Source organism: Cricetulus griseus, chromosome 5, assembly GCF_003668045.3.
Source record: "Cricetulus griseus strain 17A/GY chromosome 5, alternate assembly CriGri-PICRH-1.0, whole genome shotgun sequence".
NCBI classification, from domain to species: Eukaryota; Metazoa; Chordata; class Mammalia; order Rodentia; family Cricetidae; genus Cricetulus; species Cricetulus griseus.
This window is the reverse complement of record NC_048598.1, coordinates 117159916-117179159: the sequence shown is the minus strand read 5'-3', so window position 1 is coordinate 117179159 and position 19244 is coordinate 117159916.

The window sequence follows — 19244 nt, the reverse complement described above, 5'->3', positions numbered from 1 at the left end:
AGAGCTGACTTGCCGCTTTGACAAAGCTGACTTTAAGGCGACCTTCAGGGGTGCTTCTTAGCAATGTACACTGGGCAATCGCTGGTAAATCTTTATTAATTTTAATTGGCGGCACCCATTTATAAGAACCATTAAAAAGGATAAATTGAGCCCATCCGGCGTAATGTCTTTTGTTAATTAGTTTGTCAGCACTGTTTTAATATCCCCTAATGACTTCATATTTCAGACCTGACATTAAAGGAGACGCTGCGAGAAAGGAAATGGTCTTATCACAGTGTACTGGACCGTTTTTCTTTTTTGAACAAAAAGTGTCCTTCCAAATGCTGACCAAGGTTAGATGTCATTTAATTCTCAAAGGTAGATGTGTGGAGACTTCAGAGGCCCCTAACTCTGTACCCGAGTCCCACTACTGCATCCCATTTCAACTTGCCTCATCCTCTCAAATACCTCGGGTCCCCTAACATACTCATCCATTTCTTCTTTGCCGCTTTCCTTCATTTGTTCAAGAGACATTTATTGAGCTCAGAATCAGACAGCTTGGTTGGACTGAAGTCAAGCAAAACTGAGATACTTTCTGGGATTAAAAAAAAAAAAAAAAAAAAAAAAAAAAAAGAGCTAGAAGTTCCTCCATTTCCCTGAAGGATTTTTTCCACTAATTCAAAGCTAACAGTGGGTATGAGAGTGTGGGTTGCTGAGGGGCAGGAATAAACAACACAGAAGGATGAGAAAGGCAGATAGATGGGAATGCCCTTGACTCCTGGGCCAAGCTGTTTTGCTGGAAAAGCAGATGAAAACCCAAAGTGACCTCAAGGTGGTCCATCTCCTACGGTAGGAGCAGGAGACAGGCAGAGGTTGTGGGGAGAAAACTCTGTAGAATTCAGGGTCCACTGTGGTGCCAACTTCCCCTGCATGGGCCGCCAAAAGAAAGAAATTAAGCTTTGCTTGAGTGTAGGGAAAATTTTCCCACTGTTGCTGACTTGGTCTGCATGTCCTAGGGACACTGGAATGCTAAGTGGGTAACAGTCAGGGATCTCAAAGAGGAAGGAAGGTAATGGCCGTGGAATGGGCGTCCTGGATTCCCGCATGCTGGCCTCTGGCAGTTGTCTTTGCTTGGTTAAGTAAATTTACACGAAACATTACCTAATTCTAACTGAATTACCCTCACAAAAAGGACAATTAGAAATTGTAGCTTAGCCACAAGTTGACATGAAAACTAAGAGCTGGAACATCCCCCACTCCCAACACAAGCTCTTTGTCATGGACATGATGAGATAAAAATAATGTTGATCTAATCACATCTGACAAGCAATTGGCAACAGAAAACTATGAAAAATTGTCAAGAATCTATTTGAAATGTGTATTTACATCTGCTACCACTCACAGTAAACTTTGCCCAAGGCATCGTCTGTGCCTTGAGATTGTAACTAATGAGAACAACACTCACTTATGCCTCTTAGATAGACAGGTAACACAAATGTAGGCGCATACATGTCCTCAGAAATTTGTCACGACAGGGAATGCATGTATGATCATGTGTCCAGAGAGCTCCCTCCAAGCATAAGAGTAAGTACTGAACAGTACTCAATTCTCTGGATCTGGATCTGTAAAAAAGACTTGCACCTGGTTTGTAGAGATGTTCATTCACACGGGGACATATAGCATGTGAAGTGCCCATCACAGAGCCTGGCACTGGATAGGGCACATCATAGACGTCATCGCCACCACCGTCATCTTCACAATCATCATGTCAGTGATATATATATATAATATATATATATTATATAATATATATAATATTGATCTTGTAATGTCTCATCATGTACCAATCCTGCTCACTTCCCAGTACAGCCATATCCATCCCTCACCCCTGGAGCATGCTCCCCAAAGAAGCCCCCAAATAAAATAAAAAAATGAAACAAACAAAACCGCCTCTCCCATCCATCTTTCCAACACCTCTTCATTCATCCTAGTGGCATCAGGAGCCATGGTGTGTCACGAAGTACACCCTTTTGTCCAACAGCCCCACCTGCAAAATGCCCATCGCAATGAGTCATTGGTCCAGTTCAAGTCCTCTGGCACACCATCCTCACTGGACCCTCACCAAATGCCTCTCCAATATCCTGCCATTGCTCCAGTCATAGAGATCCTGCAGTCACTGCTCTCCAGGACCAATCCCTTCATGAACTCCAGCAGGTCATGGATGGGATAGATATTAGAGAGAGCCAACCCAAGGCCCAGGATGTGGGTCTGGGTGAGAGCTGAGCTGCTTGGTCCAGGCCACTAGGACCACCCCCCTCAAGTGAGGGGCAGAGGCAGCTATCCTAGGCCCATGCCACGAGGGCAGCTCTCGGACACCCTTGGCATCACCATCATTATTGTCGTCACTAACCTCGGCACCACTTCCATCCTCACAGTCACGGTCACTAGCACCTTCATCATATCCCTTACACACTGTATGGTCCTCCTCAGCACGGCAGGCAGGAACTATTGACTCACTGAAGATCAGAGAGAGAGAGAGAGAGAGAGAGAGAGAGAGAGAGAGAGAGAGAGAGAGAGAAAGGGGGTGATAAGCACTCTATACGAGGCTCCAAGCTCCCTGGGTGTGGTGTCTCAGGATATTCTCATGCTTCTTCGTTATGAATGCAAGAGAGCAGAGCTCCAGTAACTCCAACAGATAGATGTGGTTCTATGTGAAGAATGCCTGATGGGGCTGGGAAGAGTTTCGGCTGTACACGGAACAGCCTCTGTTTTGTGGGAAGATGGACACAATTCTCATCTAGGGAAGATGGACACAATTCTCATCTAACTGCCTAGAAACCGAAAGTGAAATCCTCGTTTATCTCATCTTGCACATATCCAATGTGTGCCTAAAATAGCTCCTTGGAGTTGTATTTCTTGATTCCTCGGGCTTTCTGTGCTATGTCATTCCCTATGAAAAAGTAAGCATCCCTGCCAGAGCTTTGCATCCCGACTAACATCTCCAGGGAGATTTAATTTTGAGAATAGGATACAAGATAAGAAAAAAAGGTATGGGTGGTGGTGCACACCTTTAATCCCAGCACTCGGGAGGCAGAGGCAGATGGATCTCTGTGAGTTTGAGACCATCCTGGTCTACAGAGCGAGTGCCAGGACAGCCTCCAAAGCTACAGAGAAACCCTGTCTCAAAAAAGGGAAAGAAAGGAAAGATGAGAGAAGGAAGGAAGAAGGAAAGGAGGGGAAGAGAGAGAGAGAGAGAGAGAGAGAGAGAGAGAGAGAGAGAGTTTTGGGGAATATAGTTCCACGGTAGAGTGCTCTCTTGGTATTCTTGAGTCCCTAGGTGTAGCAACAACCCCCCAAAAAAATCCAAGAGAGAGAGGGGGAGGGGTAACCAGCTATGTAGAGTAGGAGAGCATAGGGGCCTCAAACACAAGGTAGGAGGATGAGGGAGTCTCTCCACTGCTACCCCCCATCTCTGCTGAGACTGGTCTTTGTGGCAGAGGGGGATTCTTAGCCTTTGACACCCTTTCCCTCCCTACAGCTTTTCTCCCTTACTCCTGTCTTTCCTCCTCAGCATGAGCATAGCACATGGAAACACACCTATGTTCACATGCCACACAGAAAGAGACAGACACAGAGACACTTCTGAATCCTAAAAACAAGAAGATGAGGGCCCAAACCAAACTGGACAAAAATCCAAGGACAGTAATGTTTTGTGGTTTTTTTTATCCTTTATGTGCTGTTTTTAATTATTAAAAATTTTTGTGTGTATGTGTGTGTGTAGCGTGTAGCTTCGTGTACACTGTGGCATACATGGGGCGGTCAGAGGACAACCTGCAGGAGTTGGTTCTTTCCACTACATGGGAGCCAGGACTGAATTCAAGTTGTTGGGTTTGGCAGCAAGCACTTTTATCCACTGAGCCTTCTCAACAGGCCTAATACAACCTTTCATGAAGGATATTCTTTGTGACACAGGTGCCCTTTGATGTCAGAACTAGACGTACATGTCAGCTATCATAACTTCCTTCCAGTGTCAAGCAATGCCAGGTGTTGGCGGTGCACACCTTTAATCCCAGCACTCGGGAGGCAGAGGCAGGCAGATCTCTGTGAGTTGGAGGCTAGTCTGGTCTCCAGAGCCAGTGCCAGGATAGGCTCCAAAGCTACACAGAGAAACCCTGTCTCAAAAAAAAAAAATTAAGACAGAAAGAAAGAAAGAAAGAAAGAAAGGCAGTATATGGAGATAGAAAGGAAGGGAACACTTGGGCCTGGATTGATTCTGATTGATATAAAAAATAATAATAAACTTCTAACCAGCTTAGTTGGCATGTGGACTTGGAAACAGGAAGGGCAAAGCTGTAAAAAGCAGAGATCTCGTGTGTGATCTGAAGCCACGCTACAGGGATTTGAGGAAGCAGAGTCAAGCAAGCACTGTGAGTGGTTGCAAACATGCCAGCATGTACTGTAATGCTCACAGTGAGGCTGGTCTCACACAGCCGCATCCCTGTAATGAAGCTGCTCTCACACAGCTGCATCCCTGTAATGAAGCTGCTCTCACATGGCCTCGTGTTATCCTTGTAATGAAGCATTTCCATATGATTCGTTCCTAATGTGTGAATAAATGTGAACAAGACATCGAATAAGATTAGCACAGCTAGCGCTGAAATCCTGCGCTCGATCAACCTTCCGGAACACAGCAGCCTTCCTAGGTGGGGAAGTAGAGAGACAAGGAGAGAAACTGGACTCTACAGAGCACCTGTGCCCCAGGCTGAAGGGACCACACCTCCAGGACACAGGTGGGCTGCCTTTATCCAGATTGTAGCAGTGTGTGTGTGTGTGGGGGGTGTCATCAGAACTTGGCCAACCAGGGTAACAGGGGTGTATTCCTTTAAGAAGGGCTGCTCCCTGCTCCAGAGGTTGTCCCTCCTACCCCCATGAGACTGCTTGATCTGAAATCCAGCCTTCAATGCTGCTTACAGCCTATCTCAGGAGTACAGTTTGCCTAAGAATCAATGGACAACAGAGAATGCTCCCACAAGCCTTCCTCCTTTTTACCATATACTCTAAGGAAGTGCTCCAGCTAGCTTCCATCCTTGCAGCTTGAAGTCTAAAGACAGAGACAGGATCTGATGGAGAGTTAACAATTTTACCCAAAGTACGCGCTGAGAGCCTGGCCAAGCTGCAGGCTTTGGAGCAATTAACTATGAATACAAGAATTTCTCTGCTTCTCTCTACCCCCGTCTCTTCATATGATCAGCTAAATCAGTAAGGTATTCCCTTTTCTTGGTGTTATGTAAGTAAAACAATTAAGAATTGTAATGGCAGCACGGTTAAAGCCCCTTTTTAAGGAAGACAGGATGAAAAACTGCGCGTAAAGGAGCAGTACATAAATCCACCACCAGATGGCGGGTTCCTGCTTTATTCCCCAACTTGTTCAATTTAATTAATAGAGAAATGATTCCCAACCACTTTTCTAGCCTTCCAAAGTGTCCAGACACATACTCTTGTTTCTATTCAGATCGTAAAGGTGGTTCGCCTTTACCAAAGTTTCAAACTCGTTTACACCCTCAGTGGGGTGTTTCCGTTCTGGTTTTTGTTTTTATTCCGCCAAACCCCACATTTACAGTAGACAGTGCCCAAAGTCACCAAAACCCACGTTTACAAGTTCTCCCAGGTAGTTCCATTTTCTATTACTTCATCCTGCTTCTGGAAAAAACTAGATAAGCAAATTGCCCCCAAACCACCAGACAGAAAGGATTTGTGTGGGCTCGGTTTCTGGAAAATACAGTATAGTGTTAAGATGTCAGCAACTCCACCTAAGCACAAGCAGGAGGGGCGGGAGAGTCCCATAGAGGAGCCAGCACCCACAGCTGTCTTGGAGGCCTGTGTGAGGTCGGTTAGTCCTTAGCTAGATAGCATCTTGAAGTCTGGGATTCCTTATTGAGTTTCTGCTCAACACCCCCTCCTCCACAAACATATAATTAAATTTAAAAAAAAATGTTTTGGAGCACCAAGTTGGTTGAAGCAAATTACAGGCTTTGCAAAAAAGCTGGGTGTCTTTAGCTAGGAACCTGCTTCCTGGGGCCATCTCAGCTATCTTACTCATGGAAGGATCTATAATAAAACATCATCGTGGGCAGAGAGGGTCTAAATCTCTAAGTGAAAAACACAATAAAACAATACCTAGCAGAGAGGCTGGGGAGATGGCTTTGGGGGAAAAGTGCTTGTTGTTAAGCATAAGGATGTAACTCAAACCACAAAGGTGTATATAATATATATATATATATATTTAAATATATGTAAATTTACTAAAGGGGTGGTATGGGGGAAACAGACTCACGGACACAGGACAAGATTTATCCAGTTGCAGAGTCCCCTCTTAAGCAGTCACGTGCACAGACACAAGAAGCCACACCCTAAGGCTGGTACCCCAAGGCTATTGGTGGAATGAGATGCCCCACATGAGGATCTGAGTTCAGATCCAGCATCAATGTAAACAGCCAGGCATGCCTATAACCCAGGCCCTAGGGAGAGGGACAGAAGGGTGTTTGAGGCTCTAGCCAATCTGTGAACTCCAGGTTCAGTGAGAGACTGTGTCTCAAAATCTATGGTGGAAAGTAATAGAGGAAAATCCTGCATGTCAACATCTGCCTATTCACGTACCCCAAAACAAAGACCCCTCAGGGTACTCTCTTCTTTTTCCAGCCATATTACCTACTTATACAGGAACAGATTGTCTTCATATATAATCAAAACAACATATGGCAAGAGATTAATATGAAAATCTATAAGCCATATATAAAAGAGGTTTTAAAAAATGTAAAACAACCAACATTGGTGTGAGTCTCTATAGTGAAAAATACAGTTATTATTCAAATAAATGTGTAAATTATGAGTTTTGCATTTGTATATAATTTCTATATAGTTGAATTATTTCGAAACATCTTAATAAGGATTTGAATTTTCACTTATAATTTCTAGTGCAATAAGGCAAATATCAAAATACTTTACTTAAACAAAGGGTCCTATAGGCTCTCATTCATTTTTCTAGGCTGCAAAGAGGTCTTAAACCAAAAGATTTAAGAACTATTTTAGGAGTTGAATCAGTCCCTTGCTTAACTCTTGTTATTTATCATTCATTCTTCAAGAAAAATTATATATTCATGGATATTAATTCAACATCATCTACTATGGCCAAGTTAAAAGACACTACTGGATATCTCATATCAGGGGAAGATTCAATTATAAATCTCTTTGGGTCTGAGGAGACAGCTCAATCAGTAAAGAGCTTGCTGCACAAGCTCCAGGACCTGAATTCAGATCCACAGTTGGGTGCTGCCAGGTGTTGGTGGCGCATGCCTTCCATCCTAGCGCTCAGGAAGCAGAGACAGGCAGATCTCTGAGTTTGAGACCAGCCTGGTCTACAGAGTGAGTTCCAGGATAGCTGGGGCTCTTAAACAGAAAAACCCTGTCTCTAAAAACCAAAAAAAGAAAAAAGAAAAAAAGAAAGTTGGGTGCAGCAGCTCATGCTTATGACCCCAGCACCAGGAAGGATCCTGGGGGCTCACTGGCCAGCCAGGCTGGCTAATTGGTGAGCTCCAGCCTCCCTGACAGACACAGACCCATAAAAATAAATATTATCCTACTGGAATTATATATGTTATTATTGTACTGTCTCAAAAAAATAAGGTGAAGAGCAACTGAGGAAGACACCTGGCGTTGACCTATGACCTCCACAAGCATGTAAGCACACTTTCTTGCATGTACACACACACACACACACACACACACACACACACACACACACACACGACGGTACAGCAAAACGTTAAATGAAAAGTCCCAAATCCACACCACCACTGGATTGTAAAAGATGCAATGGAAACTTAATATGTAAAACAAAAGCAGCAGACAAGCTGTTGCGTTCCATCCGGGTGCTGAGATCAGTTTCCTTTCATCTGAACTAGTGGCCATTCCCATTTATCTATGTGTTCTTTCAAACAGCATTTTTAAGCCTGAGCTCCCCGGGTCTCTTGCAGTAAGGAAAAGAGCTCATTGTCCATTTAACAAGCCAAAAGGCTTCCTGCTTTGAAAAGCTGGCTTCCTCTAGCAGACCTCAACAAAGGTGGCTGTCTCCACAGCCTCTGGGAACAACCTCTGACAAATGGCGTATCCGTACCAGCACGCAGCTGTCCTGGCGGCAGTCACAGTCCCTGAAGAGAGCTAGTTCCACAGGGAAAGACCGGAGGCCTTCAGCCTGTCCATTCCCAGACAAGGGAGCTTTTTGAATGGGCAAAACTAGGTCTCCTCATCATCAGGAGATCCTCCTATCTCCCTCCTCACCTGCTCTGGCCTTACCACCCTTGCACACAGCAGGTTCATGCTTGCTTTGTGTCTGTGCTCATGAACTCCTTCACACTGCTTCAGAGGATTTGAAGGGTAAACTTTGCAGAAAGATCTGCCCCCAAACATCCAAACATTGTCTCTTCCCTTCATTAACTGGGTCCTGTGTACATAAAAAAAATAAATAAAGCAAGCATTATGCTAATTCCACCTCTTAATTCCAAAGGACCAATGGTTTATTACATTACAGACTCCTGGGATGGTCGTCAGGGATGAAAAAATAAAAAGGATGTGGGTTTGTTCAATCTGTGGCATTTGGGAAGGTGGAGGGGGGAGACTGGTATTATACAGAGGGATGTGAGGGACCGTGGAAGAGGAACAGACGAGTCTCATTTTGGAGCACGGTGTGCTCGCTGTATATGCTGGGCCAGGCCACCCCTCTGCAATCTCCCTACCTGATGTTGAAGCAGAGGATGCAAGTGAAATTCAACATGGCCAATAAGAGGTCATCCAGATGCTAGCCTCCTCTGTAGCTGGATGCTAGCCTCCTCTGTAGCTGGATGCAAGCGTGGGTACTGAGAGTGAGGGCTCTGGGAGATTCCAGGGAGCGGCCTCCTGGACAGTAACCAGGGGCCTCTAGGCAGAGTGGGATGGTGTAGCTGCAGAGGCTGCCTTGCCGTATGACCTTTGTGTGTACAGAAGTATGCATATGTGTGTAGGCGTCTGTAGATGTGTGTGCATAGGCCAGGTGTCGATGTTGGATATCGTCCTCTTCACTCTCCACCTTACTTTATTTTTTGTAATATTTTTTGTGTACAGATGTCTTACCTTGTGTGTGTATGTACCACATTCATTCCTGTTGCCCACAGATGCCAAAAACAGGGTGTCAGATCCCCTGGAACTGGAGTTACAGACGATTGTGAGCTGTCCTGCAGGTGCTGGGAATCAAACCCAAGTCCTCTGGAAGAGCAGCCTGTGCTCTTAACTGCTGACCCGTCTCTCCAGGCCCTCTATTTTACTTTTTGAGACATGGTCCCTCACTGAAACTGAAGGTCGCCAATTGGCTAGCTGACCGGCTAGCAAGTCCAGAGATTCTCTGGACTCTTGCTTCCCTGGCACTGAGGTCACAGAAGCAGGCTCCCAACTGGCCTTTATATAGGTGGTGAGAGTTCACAATGGATCTTCTTCCTTTTACCACCCCTGCCATATCCCCAGTCCCTTCATGTGACCTGTGACTGCTAAAACTTGGCTTGTCAAATTCAGAAATCTCCAGTCCTCTTCCCTCCCTTCCTTTCTGCAGTGGCAGGAGAATGGGGATGTGGCTGAAAGACAAGCACCCCCATTCCCTTTATACCCCTGTCCCTCGGGACACACGTGTAAAATACAATAGGCTCTGTTCCAACCTTCTGGAAAACTGCCCTCCCCAACCCCCTGCCAGAGGATTCTTGCCAAATCCTTGGGGTTCCTAAAGGGTGCCTTTTGAAAAGGGGAAAAAATAAGATAGTGACTAGCTACAGTTACAAAGAAGTTATAATTTTCCTTGGCAGCCAAAATTGCCTCCTTCCTGGCATCATCTTTGATAAAAATGAATCTCCCAGCCCCTTTGCCCTTGGCCTCTTTAACCCAGCCAGCCAGATGCAGGGTTGTGTTCCATTCACATGACACAGGGTTAAGGCAGAAGAAACGATGAGCTGTTCTGCAAATCTTCCTGCCCCCTTTAGACTCTGCTGACCATTTGTGCCTCTGGCAGTGATTAAAGCAACGGGAGTGGGGGCTACAAGCTGGGAAGCTTGGGCACTTTTTCCATCTGGAATCCCAAGGCTGTTGGTGGCAGGGCCAATTGGAACCACGTTCTGTTTTTGGAGACAAAGCTTCCCTTGAAACTGACAGTGCCAATAAGAATATGAGACTTGACTGCACCATGGCCAAGAGATAGGAGACGGAGATTGGCTGGGAAATGCCACCGGCACGTGGCTTTTGACTTTGGGGAACTGAGCCCTGATTGTAACTCCGGAAAGGACTTCCTTGATTTGATGAAAGCAGAGACTTTAGAACTTTGCCTTAAAGCAGGGACACTGGAAAAACAGTTCACAGCCAGCCAGTCTCCACCTCCTACAGACGTCTTTCAGCTGCGAGAGAACCTGCTGCCCCAGCACCAGAGAGATGCTGGGACTCAAGTTACCTCAAAAAAAAATTTGTTAACGCTGAGTGTCCCTGTCGACACAACAAATGAGCATCCTCTACGATACACTTAGCCAAATTCCAAACTCTAATTAGGGACAGTGAACAATGATTTCATATAGATCCCTGTTTGCTTACAACTCCCAACATCCAATTAGAAAGGACAGCAGACTTCCTGAGCACAAGCGATGAAAGCCATCTGTCACAGCTTGCTTCCTAAGGCTGACTTCCAGGAAAGCCCTCTGTATCACCTAATATAGCCGAAGAGGAGCTCCTTATTGGCTGCAAAGCCAGTCAGTCTTCCAAGCAGAGATCAATGAACAAGTAAGTGTCAGGCCCCAGGCGAGCTTATGCCCCAAATCTGACTCTTAGTCTTCTATAAAATGAAGTTGCTGGATGTGGCTTGGTAGCTTTCAAACTTGTTTAGACAGTGGAAACTTTTCATTTTTCCCAAAGAGGAAAGCTTTACAAGGGAACTCTAATTTCTAAATAAATCTATGTCACAGGGAAGAAATGTAGTAAGTGCCCATCAGTCGGACAGCTGGAAGGAAACAGCTTAGCTCCCTGTGTCTTAAATCCCCAAGCAGATTATTAGCCCCCATGTGCTGAATCGCTGCCTTCAGGTATTAAGTGCTTGGTAAATGTGGTGTAGGGAGACTCCTGTTTAACTTGAAAATGACATTATTGAAGCACACCCTTCCAGGTTAGCCCGTTGTGATGCTACGGGCACTCGGGGGCTTTCATTGCCTTCGAGCTGGTTTGCACATCAGTAATAGTAGATTACTCAGAGCAGTGCAGTTTTTGTTCTTGTTGTTTTGTTTTTTGTTTTTTGTTTTTGAGGCATACACATCAATTCTGTCCCATGGAGGTTCAACCAACTTCCTTTTCCATCTCCCAAGAGAACAGATCATCTTCTACAGTGTTCCAGACTTACACTGGTTCAACTTACATGTTTGTTTGTTTGTTTGGTTGGTTGGTTGGTTGGTTGGTTGGTTTGGTTTTTTGAGACAGGGTTTTTCTGTATAACCGCTGTGGCTGCCTCTGCCTCACAGGTACTGGGATTAAAGGTGTATGCCACCACTGCCCAGCTCAACTTATGTTTTTTTTGGGGGGTGGCTGGGTTTCTTCTTCTTCTTCTTCTTCTTCTTCTTCTTCTTCTTCTTCTTCTTCTTCTTCTTCTTCTTCTTCTTCTTTTTTATATAGGGTAGCTCAGACTACCTAAACCTGGCCCAGGTAGCCTCAAACTCATTATGTAGACAAGGATAACCTCAAAATTTTGATTCTCCCACCTCCCAAGTGCTAGAATTACAGGCTCATATCACCACCCCTCGCTTTGGGGCTGCTGGGACAGGAACTCAGAGCAAATGTTCCACAAGCTGAACTGAACTCCCAGCTCCTAAACCTCAGATTTTTAATTTTACCAGTGACATGGAAGCCACACGAGCTCGCTAGAAACCACACTTCTAATTTTGAGTTGTGGTCTTTTCTCAGGCTTGCATTATGCAGTAAGGTGATCTCCCATGATGCTAGGTGACAATAGGGAGCTGCAGCCTCCTGGTCAGCTACAAGACCTGGTGAGGAAACACCTGACCCTGGCTTTTGCTGTGCTGCCGATACAATTAGGACAGTGTGCATCCTACTTAGTTTGTATTTTCAACTTAACACAAGCTAGAGTCATTTGATTACTTCTCTGTGGCTGTGAAGAGATACCATGGCCAAAGAAACTGATAGAAGAAAGGGCTTATAAGGCTTCCAGTTCCAGAGGGTGAGTCCATGACTTTCACGGTGGGAAGCATGGCAGCAGGCAGGCAAGCATGGCACTAGAGAACTAGCTATGAGCTTACACCCTTATCTGCAGAGTAGGAAGCAGAGAGAGAGAGAGAGAGAGAGAGAGAGAGAGAGAGAGAGAGAGAGAACTAACTTTGAAACCTCAAAGCCCACCTCTTCCGCAGTGGTGGTGGGGAAAGCATTCTTATTCAAACCACCACTCCTGGAATGAGGGAACCTCAACTCAAGAATTGCTTCCACCAGATTGGGCCTGTGGGCATGTGTGGGGGGCATTTCCGTAAATGCTGATTGATGTAGAAGTGCCCAGCCTTCTATGGGCAGTAGGTACCAAGCCTAGGTAGGTGGGCCTAGGATGTATGAACAGTTAAGTAAGCACGAGTCAGACAGACAGACAGTATGTAGCCTTCCTTCATGGTTTCTTATCTAGGTTTGTGCCTTGAATTCCTGCCCCAACTTTCTTCTGTTAATGGACTGTGACCTGGAGATGTAAGCTGAAATCAACCCTCTCTTCCCCTAAGTTGCTTCTGACGTAGTGTTTGGAAAACAAGCTAGAACACTGTGATTTTTGCATCCAGTCATGTCTACAAAGTGCCCATCTCTATGTCCTATGTCCACACAGCCATTCTATCTTCATTTTCAGGACCAATGTTCAATGTTCAATGTTCAATTGTTTGTTATAGAGCACACTTTGTGTTGATGACTGTGCCACTCCATGGGCTGACTGGGGTGTCTCAGCAGGTTCAAGGCAGCCTGGGCTCATAGGTAAGGTATAGTGAATGTGTTTTCAATGTGTGATAGACACATCAAGATATAATCCCATTACAAGTCAAGGGGTGTTTCTATTTGGAAACTAATTTCATTGTGGCTTCACTCCCTGCGCATTTGTGCAACTCTGACTTCTCACTTGAACTGCTTATGACATCTTAGCAGTTTTTCATTCACAATAACAAAATAAGATCCTTAACATGTTCAGTTTGTGTCTGCTTAGATGTCATGGTTTCATCTGCCTCCAAAAATTACCTTCCTTTGGAAATGTGTTGATAAACAGTGTTTGGTTATGCTTGTCTTGGGGTTCTCATTTGAACTCTGACTGTGTTTGCCCACGACCGACTTTTAAGAGGTATGGAAGGGGCTGGAGAGATGGCCCAGCAACTAAGCCATGTACTGCTCTTGCAGAGTATGCAAGTTCAGGCCAGCACCCACACCAGGCAGCTCACTATTGCCTGACTCCATGAGGCTTGCTGCCTTTTTCTGCCTATACTCACATGCTCACACTCCCACACAGACACACACATACAGGGAATTAAAAATGGAAATAAATCTTTTTAAAAAAAGAAAAAAAGGACATCAACACAGCTCATCAGGATGGCCTGGGGAAGTGATGGGGCTAACAGGACAGTAGCTAGAGTCCCCTAAGGTGAAAGCACAAGGGTGGGGCTAGGGAGTAGTGACTCCGACTCAAGGGTAAGGGTCTGAGGCTCCTGGCAGGAGCTAGGGGTTGAAATAGAGGAACCACCAGCAAGGCAGCCCATGGGAGAGCATAGGAAGGGGTGTCCTGGCCTCTTCTCTTTCCTGATATCATAGGCCAAACCCAGGTAGACCAAAGGTGCTCACAAGGAGTGATGCACCCAGTGGTGTGAGCCTCTAGGGACCAGGACAGGTAGCATCACTGTCTTTCAGACAGACAAGGGTGGCTCAGTTAAGAATCAAACCCTTCCCAACTCTCTCATGTGACTTTATTTTACTGTCTTCATGAAGACAGCTACTGTGATTCCAGAAGGTGCTTGTCCTGGAAGACAAGAATTATTCATCCCAGGGAGACAACACACCATCTCTTCAATTTAGAGCATCCAAAAACAGTTTGGAATTCCTTGACGTCCTCAGCTGGAATCCTCGAGCAGCTGCTGTTAGGATAAAGCTCATGGTGAACCTGGGTGGATTCCATGGTGGGCGAGGACAAACATGCCAGGCAGACAGAGCTTAGTGAGAAGTTTTATTAGAAATGAAGGGGGGGAGGAAAGAGAAAAGAGGTAAAGAGACACAGAGACAGAGAAGACAGAAGAGAAGAGGGAGACAGGAAAAGTCCTGCCTGCCCCAGGGGAACACATTGGGATGCAATGGTATGTAGAGCCTGAAACACACCCCCTACACACACACACATTGGGGGGCTTCATCCCTGCTCAAGGTCACTGACAGAACAGAATAAATATTCTATTTTTCCTATGCAGATGCAAAATCCAGAGTGTCAGGCTGGAGAGGGTCCCAGAAGTGATCTCATATCTCCTTCCTCAGGGGATTAGGTCATCGAAGGGAGGTCAGCCAGTGGCTGGGGTTGGACCTCATCTAAGCCAGGGTCCTGCTTTCCTCATCCCCTGCCCGCTTGTTTATTCTCTAACAATCTTGGCTGAACACCGGGCACTGTGCCACATGACAAGTGCTCAGGAAGGAGGTCACTTCTTTTTAGTACACTCCCTCTTTTTGCTTTCTGTCCCTTTAAAGCAGATGCTGGGCTGCATGTTCTGTCCTCTTGCCTGCAAGAGCTCCTAACTTCCAAGCACTGGGGTCCACGCACATGTGAAAAGCAGAGAAGCAGGAGAGAAAAACCAAATAATCTAGGAAAGATTAGTAGTCTAGACCCCAAATCCAGGTTGGAATTGTTAGAGAGAGGATAGAAACAATATCAAAAACATGGGTCCCAAGAGGGGCTGTATCCTGCTTAGGGGCAAAGTTCAGGCATGCCCACAGCAGACCCTTGCATGTTTGGGACCCTCCAGGGGCTCAGAGGGCTCTGACTTGAAACAGATAGTGGCCTCCATAACTACCCAGGGCTGTAGGGACTAGATCAAAGGACAACTCAAATGTGGCCAATGACCAACAACCAACACCCGAGAACCATGAGGGCCTTGGTACCACTCAGACAGTGAAACTCTAAAACAACCCTCAAGGTGCTGGTCCAGCAGACACCAGAGCTGAAGAGACGGCTCCTCAAAATTGGATCCAGAGGACCAAGATTCCTCCCTCCTCTGCTGGCTGGCCAGGGCTGGGAACTACTAGGAAGGAAATGGGGACACCCAGCTCTCCAACGAATTCGGGTCTGGAAAGAAAGAAACAAACAAAAATTTGTTTTCTGTTTGGCCCTTAACAAAAGGTTATCCTGAGCAAAGGCTGAAGGAGTGAGAGAAACTAAAAAGTGCCAGCACCTTCCCCTGTGAACAAGCGGTTTTCTGAGTAGCTCACAGACTGTTTTTCTGCCCGTGATGTCTTCCCCATGAGCACATTTATCTCCTGTTTACAGAAAGACAGAGCTGAGAACGCCCTGCTCGCATCTGTTGTTTTTGGAGTGCCTTTAACTCAAACTGGTCCTGATTGCCAGAGTAGCAGATTGGAAGAGGCCATGCTCTGACTCCCCTGTCCAGGAACAGGGTGGTCGGAAAGGCAACAGGGTAGGCTGAGCCTGCCCTGGGAAGTGGGGAGAAGCCCACACATCCTCACTCCCTCTCCCAGATTGTTGACAGGACCCAGACATGACCTTGTGTGACCTCGTAGATGTCCCCCATCTCCCGTTTGCTGCCAGTCTTCCCTGCTGCTGATCAAGAGGTGAAGGCTTCAAAGTTCATGTTGAGATTCCCTTGCCAGTGCTATTTGATTAAAAGGTGGAGCCTTAGGAGATGATCCCATGATGGGGATTCATGGTCCACGAACGCACTTATTGGGTTATAAAAGGCTTCACACAGTATTGGTTCCCTTTTTTCTTCTCCCCTCTACCACATGAGTATGGGCAAGAGGTCCTTCATCAGAAATGGAATTCCATGTCTTGTTCTTGGGCGTCCCAGCCTCCTGAACTGTAAGAATTACCTTCTTTTCTTTATATATGACCCAGTCTTGGGTATTTTGCTACAGTAACATTAATGGAATTAGACATGTCTCAAATGTCCAACAGCCGGGATTGAACTTACATCATGTGTATAGAACAAACATGAACACAGCTAGGGTAATCTTGATCTACATGTAATGACAACAGTTTTCTAGATCACAATAAATATCCATGTGTCAACAGTTATTTAAACCCTCCTTTTGCAGAAAAGCATGTCTGTGTCTAGTTTATTTGTAAAATTATCAGAGTGATTACCATTTCCCACAGATATTGTGCCTGGCTTTAATTTTCCCCATATTTTTCTGTACTGTTTGCATTTACTGCAATGAATACATTTTTAAATTTTCTAAGTGATAGAAATATAGTTTATTAAAGAAAAGAAGGACAGATCCAAGAATGGGAATGAGCTAGAAATCTGGGATAGGTCTGAGACTCAAATAATAAAATAATAAATAAATAAAATAGTGTGTTGTCAAAAGAGATACAAGTGCCCCACCAAAATGCCTTCAAGGTGGCTCAGAGTGGGGGGGGGGGTTGGAGCCTGGTGTTAGGGTTGCTTGTGTGCAGGCCAGGGGCACTTGTGACTTATATACAGGCTACGGGCACTTGTGTGCAGGTCTGGCAACTGGAATTAGATCCCTGAATCCCACAAGGTAGCAAGGTAGCAGGAGAGAACCCAGTCCTGAAAGCTGTCCACGAACCCTCTCTGCCATGCCACACAAATGCCTGCACAACAAACAAATTAGTTCCATGAAGACGGGGCAGTCCTTACCAGCCTCCTTGCTACCAGCTGGGTCTACCTGACCCAGAAAGGCATTTCGTCTCTTCATTTCAGATCCTGACCAGAGCCAGGTATTTTCTGGTACTTTGGTCTTCTCCCTTTCTCTACAGTCCCACTCCCCCTCCCCCCACCACGTGGCTGCTTGTCCATCATGTGACTGACCTCCATCCTGGCTGGCCTCACTCAAACTCAATTTCTTCTCTCCTCCATTCTACTCCCAGGACCTGTTGATAGTGACAGCCTGCCTGCCCTGGGGGTTTTGCCTTAAACTATAATTAAATTGTCCTCTTTGAATATATTTGGGAAATGCCAGCAATTGGTAAAACCAGACACGCACTATGTACTGTAGAGTACAGTGACCAGCTTTTTAAATTTTACCAGTATTTATTGGGTACCGGTTATTTGCAAAACAATATGTATGTTGTTCGAGAATAGAGCTACACACTGTCTGTGGCTTCAAAGAACCAAGTACCTATTTGGAGAGCAAAGACACACATATATGGAAATGATTCATTTGCTTCTATGAGCTCTAGAGCATTTGCTATATGCCCACCCTCCTATCATAGATAGTATAATGCTATCTATATATGGAAGAAAACAATGAATTGTAAAGATTTGACTCATTTGAAATCTAAAGAAAAGCATATTGTGTTGTGTATATTATATACAGAGGCCTGTTGAATAGAAAACTTTCAGAACTTGGGGGTCCTGCCTAGGAACTGTCGCCTTTCTTATGAATTGCGTCCATGTAACATACAAACACAATGCACACCGGAACCTTTTTGTCTTTCTCAGGTTACAAACTTAGCAAGCTGTCTCTTGATTTCTAGGCCATTTCACACCACAAGCAGAGCTGTCAGCATAAACCCTCTGCTATACTGACAGATCTGCCACTTCACATCCTCTGATTTTACTCCTGAGCTTGGCCGCTAGGTGCCAGCAAAATAGGTAGTGTGAAAAATGATTTCTATCAAAGATAGATAGCCCAGCAAAGGCCATATTTTTTTCCGAACCCACTTCCCCTTTGTGCCAATTAGCCAATTGCATCATATTGTGAAGTCAAGCTCAAACCAATGGGATGAGATGCAGTCAACGCCGACATCAGAGATGGAAGACATAGAGGCTATTTTGGTGGAGCATGCTGCTCTCTAGCCCTGTTTGCAAGGGCACACCCTGGTTTGCAAAAAGAAACCACCTGGCCAGTTTACTTAGCTTCATTAGAGTGTCATCTGTGAGACACCAAAATCATATTTTTTCAAGCAGTAGCATTCTGATTTTCTTTGGGCTACAATCTGCATTAAAGCAATTGTCATCACATTTAGCACTGGAGAATGAGGCAAGGTGGCCAATACTCATTCCAACAGCCAGCTGGATCCAAGATCCAAGAGGCAGGGATCAGCCCACGGTCGTGTGGTTTTTCTCTGGTTCCCTGCTGCAGAGCTGCATCTGCTGGGTCCTTACCCTAAGGATCATTTCTCCTCCCTGCTTGTATTCATCGGCCTTTAAGCAACAACCTGGGTTCAGGACTCCACCTCTTCCCCAAGATGCATAAAGATAGTACATTTGTGTTTTTTTTATTGAGAGTTCTATTGAAAATTGGTACATCGCCTGATGGTGGTGGCGCATGTCTTTAATCCCAGCACTTGGGAGGTAGAGGCAGGTGTATCTCTGTGAGTTCAAGGCCAGCCTGGTCTACAGCCAGAGCTGTTACACAGAGAAACCCTGTCTTGAAAAACAAAAACAAAAATAAAGTAAGTACATCGACTTTTCTTGCTTTTTTCTTCCCGTCCCCAAACAGGACCTATTCGTTTCTCTTTTTCTGCTTCGGCTCTTGGTGGCCACCTTCAGAATCCCAACTCCTTTCTTTATTCATGCAGCAAAAAAAGTGTTGAAGGCCTAGCATAAATCAGGCAGTGTGGTAGGTACCAAGGAGACAATAGTCCTTAACTTCAGGAATCTCATAATCTGCTGGAAATGTCTTTATTCAAAGAATCACATGATCAAATTGAAGTCTTCTAGGTGCTTTGTAGATTCTGAAGTAATTCCAGAAATACTGCAAATTCCTGTGTACCCCTTTCCCATCTTCCTCCATGGATGACACCCTGTCTACAACCACAGCACAAAAATGAAATCTGTTCTTCATACATTATCCAGCCTTGGGTATTTTGCCATATAACAGCTTGGATGAACTATATAGACATCAAATGTTCACAAAGATGGAACTACAGCCCATATGCAGTTCATGGATAAAGAATTTACCTGGGTACAGCTATCCAGTAAACTACAGTCCTTATTGACAGTGAG